This window comes from Amphimedon queenslandica, unplaced genomic scaffold (assembly GCF_000090795.2).
Source record: "Amphimedon queenslandica unplaced genomic scaffold, v1.1 AMPQUscaffold_13270, whole genome shotgun sequence".
Taxonomy (NCBI): Eukaryota; Metazoa; Porifera; class Demospongiae; order Haplosclerida; family Niphatidae; genus Amphimedon; species Amphimedon queenslandica.
The window spans coordinates 122,685-131,348 of NW_003546494.1; the positions used below are offsets into that span (position 1 = coordinate 122,685).

Here is an 8,664-nt window from a genome sequence, read left to right on the forward strand (position 1 = left end):
ATTCGAAATGTTGTCACTCAAGATTCAAATCATATATTCTGAAGATGTGTCTGACAGCCTAACACAGGCAGTCAATGAAGCTTTCAGGTGGTTATACAGGCTGGTGGTGAAGATGTCCTCTCCAGCACCACCACACAACGAACCACTACCAGCAGCTGTCACCCATCACCTTCAGTTAGTGGGTCCAGTACAAAACCCCTGGGTCTTTTCCCTCATCCACGTCCTATGACTGGCAGACCAAGCAGTAGAAATGTTTAACGGTTCACTGAAAGAATTAAGAAAACTGTAATTTAAAATAATTGCTAAAATAAATAAAAATTATAATAATAGGGCTGAATGGATAAGGGGATGGTGACGAGCCTCCAGTACTTGGCGGGGACAATGCATGTCCACACTGCCACGTTTCCGCACTGCCAAGTTTGTAATGCTACGTTTCATTGAAAAACCACCATCATGGCTCAGGGGCAGTGCTGGCCCCTGTCTCTCCAATGCCACTAAAAGGTACTCCCTATACCAGAAGTTTGGTCACTCCTTGTGAGGCTCAAAATATGGAAGGAGCCTCAGTATGTGGCACTGAAGCAAGCCTTCACCTCCAGTGATGATGACAAGAGGGAGGTAATGCCCGTTTGCATTGTTACTGTGAGTCATATAATAATATAAGTCTGACTAATAACTGATTATGTGTAATAGGAACTGAGAAGGTGCTACCCTAATCCACCAGGCATCCTGTACCCAGACTTCCAGCCATCCTAATAATGAAAAAATTAATTGTTAGTATGATTGTAAATTTAGCTTTTTCCATTATACATGTAATTCCTTTTCTTAAATACGTCCAAGCCTGTATAACTTGTGGGCTCACAACAATCACCTACGTATCATAAGGGACATACATACAATCAAAAATCTTACCTCAACACTTCAAAATTTACAAAATGTAGCAAGAAACAATGACATCAATAACAGTTGCAAGTATACTTCAATGGCCTTCCTGTTCATCATCTAACTCATCTACCCATCGCCATTCAGAAAAATGTCTTCATCATCATCATCAAGAACCTTACAAATTGACACTTCATCAACTGTTTCATTAGGCCTACAGTTGATTCATTATTACACTAAATGATGAGTAAAATTTACTTAAATTACCTTATGTCTACTTGATTTTTCTGCAAATATACCTTCCACACATTATGAGCAAAGTCTTCTCAACTAACGTCTTGAATAGTGTATGCCCATCTGGTCTTCCAATGTCAAAGATATGTCGCTCAATTGTATGTGGTCTTTTGACATTTTTGTTACACGAATGTCACTTTTAGAACAGTATTAGTATATACCAGTCTTACCCAGTCCATAACTGCTATATTGATTGTCATTCTGAAGGTTGTAGTACCAAAATGAATCCTTTTAGGGAGATAAGTGAGTAGATGATGCTTGAAAGACTCCACCCAAAATGTATCCAGCCACTGTAAAACATTATAAGTAATGTAGTCTAAAGGCACTTACCAAACAGTAAGTATGATTCAGCATTTACATATATCAAGGTTTGCTTTAACTTCATAGTGTATGCTTCGACTGCATTGTGGTCAATTATTAGCTTCTTTGATGGTGCATACCCAGGATGTCTACAGCTGGAGGACTGATTAACAGTTGGAGTGATTACCATATCACATACATTCATATATGAACATACTAGTACTAAAAATATCTACCTTGATAATGATCAACAATATTTGGTACTGAGTGTTGCAGATTCTCTGGAGACTTACTACAGTTATTCATACTGTAGTACAGATGTGTCTTTGTACTCTTTCTTATGATACATGTAATCATATCATTTTCCATTGTCCCTTACTCTTACCTGACAGTTCTGGATACCAAGTTATACCTGCCCTTTTCTTTGCTCTTGTTTCTACAGACGTCATTGCTTTCGCTACATTCTTAGTCCTAACAAGCATATAGAAATAAAAAAGGACAAAAAGCTACTTACCATGCCATGAGTTTTTTTAGCTTTAACTCTTCAACAATATATGATGTTACAGGCGGTGAATTGTCATGAGCTACCTCTGTAACATTCAATCCTATTTTCAGATTTGATTAAACAATTCATTCACTTCTTTCAGTACCTTTTGATATTACTAATAGCAATACTTCCTTAGTACGGGCAAGCTCCCTTGTCTGTGTTCAAGTGTGTTCCTTTCTGGAAAGTGTCACACAGCCTACAATCTGTGGATACTGAAAAATGAATGTACAAAGTGAAGTAAAATACACTACAAATACAAGGACCTTCCAGAAAGACACGGCATTAGCACTTCAGTTATGCCTAGCATCAGTGATGACCCACAACAATGAATTTAACAATTTACTGTTATGAATATACTACTGTACCTCCCATCAGTCTCATATTCAGAGGTTGACTTGATTTCATCAATTACCTTCATCATTGATGCTTCAGCGCAACTTTCAATAGCAGCGACATACCCCTTTGACTTACACTATAGTAAACACACTTACAAAGTACAGTGAAGTACAAAACTAAATTACCTGAATCACTCCAACTATACCAAGCGATGCCAATCTACAGAAATGGTAGCATTGTGATGGGAACATTCCAGCACAAGTAAATGCATGTGTGAGCCTAAAGTAATGTTAATGCCATTACTTTGCATTACACTCTATACTTCTGATTAATTAGGTATCTACTGCCTAAGAGACTTGAGCTGGCCCATCATTCCTTTCGATTGCATGACTGACATTGAATTTCAGCACAAATCACGTGACCAAACTATAAAAATAATAATAAAAAAATTATGAAATAATACTACTCTAAGATACCTGTCTGTAACTGAATATCTTTTGGTCGATCATGCATCACATACACCAACGTGTCAGTCTCAAAACCAAGTCCTTAAAAGCAGATCCCTGACACACAAACAATGGCTGTTCTTCATCCCTATCACCAGTGTAATTACCTTATTGAATATCATCACTTATTTAAACACAATAATTATAACTACCTGAGGTATTGAGCATAGGAGAAGAAATACTTGTGTCATGTGACTGAACATCAGAGTCCTCCTTGTCAGCTAGATTGAGCAATTGAGACAGAAATTCCATGTTGTCAACAGGCTGTCTCCTCTTAGTAGCTAAACACCCCTTAACTCAATCAAGCCTAGCTATAAAATGATCCTTGTCTTCATTTTGACAAAAGTTCAACTTCATTTGGAACCAAAAATCCTCTCTTCTAGCAAGTTTCTTCATAGGACCAACACCATCTGGATCAGACATTTTTTTACACGTGTAAAAACGGAAACCACAATGCCCAGGGCACTGCCTTTTATACCACACCTTCTTGATTAATCTATATTATTACATTAAATGAAGAAACAAAATATAGAGAACTTAAACAATTTTTCAGAATCCATCCTCAAATGAAAAGAAGTGATCAGTCACTTCTAGTATTTAATACCATACTATGAAACTAAGAAAAGAAAAATACTGACCTTTAAGTACTTATCTTCACCAAATTTAGGCAAGTTCAGCCTCAGCAACCGGGCTTTAGTACTAGGCATGCGCGATTAAATCAATTGTTCAATTAATTGGGAAAAGACTTACAACTGATTGATTGCACCATGCCATAATCAATTAATTACAATTGACCACATCTATAGATCTAGACCACTCCTTTGAGCATATGATCTTATGTCTAAACAGTGAATGATGGCAACAACCGAGTCTGCTCCTGTCAATTACCTTGAAGAGGCCAATCTAAAGCATGCTACTAGTTCTGTCTGGAAGTACTTTGGCTTTATGCATGAAGAAGGTATTATAAAAGATCATAGTCACATAAGTTGTTGCCACCTGGCCAGCAAATCATTCACTTACAATGCCTAAATAGGTTGTTTGTGCTGTCACTGGTTGTCAATCTGTTCTTAATTGTTGTGGAAATACAACAAATCTGGATTTTCATCTAAAATCTCAATACTTACCCGTTTTTTAAGAGTCATTAGCAGTCAAGACAAGGTCTGTACCCTCCCTCCGTAGAACTAGTAGAAATCACGGATCAAGATAGTTGCTAGTAGGCCCAGTACAGCTGCACAACTGACTATCAAGAAAGCCTTCAACATGATTACTAAGCTTCCTTATTCTTCAAAATGAGCTAAATCTATAACTGAATCTATTGCTTACTTAATTGCTAAATATATGCTGCCTATTTTAGTTGTACAAGGACAAAGGTTTTTGCATATAGCTGCATGCTTTGAACCACGCTACCCGGTTCCACACAGGAAAACGTTTATGGATCATGAATTACCTCAACTTTATGAAAAAGCAAAAACTGAGGTAGTGGCTATTACTCACACTTGTGACTCGTTTGCACTTACCACTAACTGCTGGTCTAGTCGTGCTAATCAGTCACATATAGGAGTTACACTTCATACAATAATGAATGATTGGCAGCTGTAGAGTGTATCTCTTGAAAATCATGAGTTATCTGAGTCGCACACATCTGAAAACCTGGCAGCAGCTTTCAAGGATATACTTGCTAAGTGGAACTTTGATGAGTCTAAGTTCAGCTGTACTACAATTGATAACACAGCCAAAATTCAAAAAGCTGTTGTTGACTTACTAAAATGGAATAGGTTGGGATGTTTTGGACACACGATAAACCTTTGTGTGAAAGCTTGACTCAAGCAGCGTAAAGTCCAAACAGCAATATCTCATTCCAGACTTGTAACATATGTCTGTAAGTCACCTCATGCAACTCTATTGTTACAAAGAAGCAAGATCTTAACATGAAGAAGCACAAACTAATTCAGGACATTCATACAAGATGAAACTCTACATTTGATATGATTAGTCGATCATTGAGCAGCAAGGTTCTATCAGTGCTGCTTTATTAGAACAAAAAAAGATGGATTTGTTACCAAAGGATAATGAACTGACATTCTGGAAGAGTTAGTAGTTATTTTGAAGCCATTTATTTTGTCACAGAACAGATGTCGGCTCAGAGGTATGTCACTATCAGCTATTAGACCTCTTCTCCACCATTTATACAATGTTCTGAAGTCTGATACTAAATCTGAATCATCTGCTCTTCAATTTATGAAGAAAGAAATGACTTTACATCTCAAGTCTCAATACCAATCATTTAGAGTGTCTCAGTTGCTTGATGTTAGTATGTTCTGTTGACCCACGATTCAAATCGATGTCATTTTTAAATAAAGAGGTCAGAAATCTGCCTGAGCATGTAATGGATAAGTTGTTGCTGTATGTTGATTACAAGCAGATAAAGCAGATGAGGAAGGGGAAGAGCCACAAACAAAGAAACCTAGAACTGGATTGGGAAAGCTATTATGCAACATGTACTCTGAACATTTAATAGAAAAACCTACATCAAGTCAAAGCCAAATAGAGCTTGAGATTATGTACACCAGCAGCAAGTACGCCATCAGAAATGCTATTCTCTACAGCTGGAGATATGTGCTGAAAGAGCTCGTTTACATCCAGACAATGTGGCTATGTTGTTTTCTAGCCGATAACTGGCAATGATCATTTTACTTTCATTTAAAAATTTTTTTTGATATTGACCAATTAATTGAACAATTGTGATTGCACAACAGCCATAATAGTAACAATCGTTAATTTTGACATTATCACTGATCGCACATCCCTATTGAGTACTATAGCTCGTACTACTGGCAGGTTCCTCCTTAGACGCAGGTACAGTAGAACTAAGGAAGCAAAGGATACTATAGCCAATCTTGCCTTAACTGCTGCCAATTATTCTGAAGCAATTGCTTTACTAGTCTCGATTTGGCAACAAGGAGCGTATCATGTCCAAGCACATGGAGCATTGGAATCTGTCTTCGCAAGGTACTACCATGGCCTTCAGAGGCTTATAAAACAAAGGTAAAACTCATTTGCGACCCATTAAAGCTTTGGGTGTTTCATCTGAGACATGTAATAGCTTCCTTCGGTATTGATGAGAAAACTGCCCTCAGACATAGATATTAGAGTTACAGGGATAGGAAACTTATGTTCGCGGGAAATCAAGCTACCTTCCCCATACCGTACATAATACAATTAGTTTTTTAAAAAAATAAATTAATTAATTAATAATGAATGGTAGTGTCTTTATGCATGGAGAACTGTGAGCCTAGTTTTGAGCTTAGTCTTGTCCTGAGGCCTTTGGATTTTTTAAGTTTTTGGCATTCTTTTTTGGAAATTTCAGTCATTCTTTTGGCAAATGCATGAAACCTGATCTTTGTGTACTATGGAACAATCTCCTTCAATAGTTTCTGGCGCCCACTTTCCAGATTCTGTATCGTAATTGTTGTCTGTACTACTTCTTGATCATCACTTGGATCTTCATTTTCCATCAAAACTCTCCAAGCATCTACTACTGGTGGTTTACAAGAAATGACTAGAGCTGCCTGCTCTGGTTGACCTAGATGTTGTGTGTCTGGTGTAAGTGAGCACTTTAGTTCTAGTTCAACTGCTCTCAAAAAGGAGTAGAAATTGCTAGTGCAATTGATGAGTCCACTGTTGATTGAGTTGACCCATATATGTTTGTCTGCTACATCGTCATTATCGTCACTGTCAGCTGAGCCTTCTAATACATCATGATCTGCATCAACGAAGCAATCTAATACTACTAGGTCATCTGTATCCTCATCTTCATTCTTCCTATGTACCAAAGTGCATTTTTCTCATCAAATGTCAAGTGTGATGTCACAGTTGATCTGTCCTTTGTTTTGTAGTATATTTTTTCCCATGAAGCTATGAAATAATTATATGTTAAGGACAAAACTGACAACTGCTTAACATTAGCTGCAGCATATAACTTCCAAAAGGCATTATAACTCCTGATGAAGTGAATTGCACAAATTGAATTCAGACTTGCTCACGGATCATACTGCTCATCTGTGGAACTGATATCCAAAGGAAGAAGTACTTGAAGTAATTATCATATGATATGAAGATTGTCTTATTGCTGGTCATCCACTCTGAGTTTCACCACTGATTCCTTTGCAGCTTCTGCCTCATCAGATAAAATATCAAATCCAGCATCTTCAATAACATGACAAACAATGCCTAAAATTATTATACATAATATTTAGGAGTTAATAACATTGTGTCATGTGCACCAACATAATAAATTAATCTCATCTTGCATAGTGATACATGTAAATGCACTGGGATCTATGTTTTCTGAATCAGAACCTTGAATAATAATAAGTCATGATTATAATTGTTAATTGATCTTACTGAAAGTTTTGCTTTGTTTTTTTTTAGGCAGTGGCTGAGATGATATAAAAACAGCATTATTTTCACTCCTGTGTCGATCAACGTTTCCTCTGTGAGTATCTATTTTTATTGAGTTAACAACTCTCAATGCATTATTATTTTTGAAGAACTCGTGAGTTGTTTGATTCTCATTAACCCCTCCTCTCCGATGTTGCCTCCTAAAATAATTCTCTAGCGGGTCCTGTGATATTCACTCACTAAGAAGGATGTTACGCCAGGAATTTTAAAGATGAATTCCAATAAGTCAACAAAGGAATAAGCTACAATGCATGCATAATTAAGTAATATATTACCTCTTATATGAATACCTAGCAATGTTTCATTACTTAGTATCAACTTATGTCTTTCAATGCACTTCAAATCTTTTCTTGCATTTACCTCATTTTCCTAGTCATCTAGTCACTTGAGGAATGTTCCTTTAAGCCACTTTATATTATAAATGAAAGTATTATTTTATGTTATTATAACAAACCTCTATTCTGAAGTCATTAGCTTGTCCCTGGAACTCCTTTCTTTTAGTAATGCACTTGGTGTAATTTTTTACATTTAACAAATCAAAAACTTGTCAAACATGTCAACAAAAACAGCTGTCTCTGCTTCATTTGTAAGGTGGACTTTTAATGCTACTGCAACACTTTGACTGAGAACCTACATAAATTAATAAATTTAATGTGCAAAAAATATGATTTACTTCAGCTGCAAGGTCTACCCTCATTTTTGAAAATGGTGTTATGTGTATGTGCTCATATTTTAGTCTTGGCATTGTAGTAACAGGTGCAGCTTTAGTAGCTATTTCATATAATTGCCGAATGTATTTCCAACTGATTGAGTGGCCTCTGAACTGTAGAATTGTTGAGTTAGTAATGTTGAATATACATGTATGCTTACCTCTGTATTCCTACTTGGGTTTGATAGTCAATTTCAAGCCGTCTTAATAAGGTGTGGGGGATCAGAGAACATGTACACTTCTCTTTCATTAAAAGTCAAAGGATTACTGAATTTGTGACACACCGTATTACCTACACCTATTATCTTAATAAACTTTCTATTTACAGAGTTACCATCTAGCATGATGGTAGTGGCTCTCAAACCAACTTTTTCAATTCTCATTGCCTCAAGGAAAATTGGCACCATTTGCTCTCCAGTAAGGCTGGAAGTTGGGAATGAAGCATGAAAGAGCCCTTGTACCATTATAACTATGACTGTTTTTGCAAGTGTTTTTTGTGGTGTCTTCACTTTGGTACTCCTTTTCTAGTAAAAGGAGATGGTTATTTATATCTGCGATATCACTGTAGTCAATTAGATTCCTGGTGCTTTTGTCATACACCAATCCTTTGATGTACATTTCGTCAGCAATTA

At 36.6% G+C, this 8,664-nt stretch overlaps 2 long non-coding RNA genes across 3 annotated transcripts; both read right to left on the minus strand.

Annotated features, from left to right (window-relative positions):
• Nucleotides 1-324: 324 nt before the first annotated feature.
• LOC109583900 (uncharacterized) lies at nucleotides 325-2,218 on the minus strand. Of its 2 annotated transcripts, XR_002185762.1 has the most exons (9): nucleotides 2,124-2,218; nucleotides 1,988-2,078; nucleotides 1,710-1,944; nucleotides 1,504-1,636; nucleotides 1,344-1,463; nucleotides 1,147-1,280; nucleotides 910-1,093; nucleotides 808-868; nucleotides 325-749 (listed from the first exon to the last, which is right to left on the minus strand). It is a non-coding gene; the product is annotated as an uncharacterized LOC109583900 (long non-coding RNA). The 2 variants fall into 2 exon arrangements; XR_002185761.1 differs by having other exon boundaries at nucleotides 1,147-1,463.
• A 5,592-nt stretch (nucleotides 2,219-7,810) lies between these two features.
• Nucleotides 7,811-8,253, minus strand: LOC109583902 (uncharacterized). Its single transcript, XR_002185767.1, has 3 exons — nucleotides 8,194-8,253; nucleotides 7,997-8,146; nucleotides 7,811-7,953 (listed from the first exon to the last, which is right to left on the minus strand). It is a non-coding gene; the product is annotated as an uncharacterized LOC109583902 (long non-coding RNA).
• Between the last annotated feature and the right edge of the window lie 411 nt (nucleotides 8,254-8,664).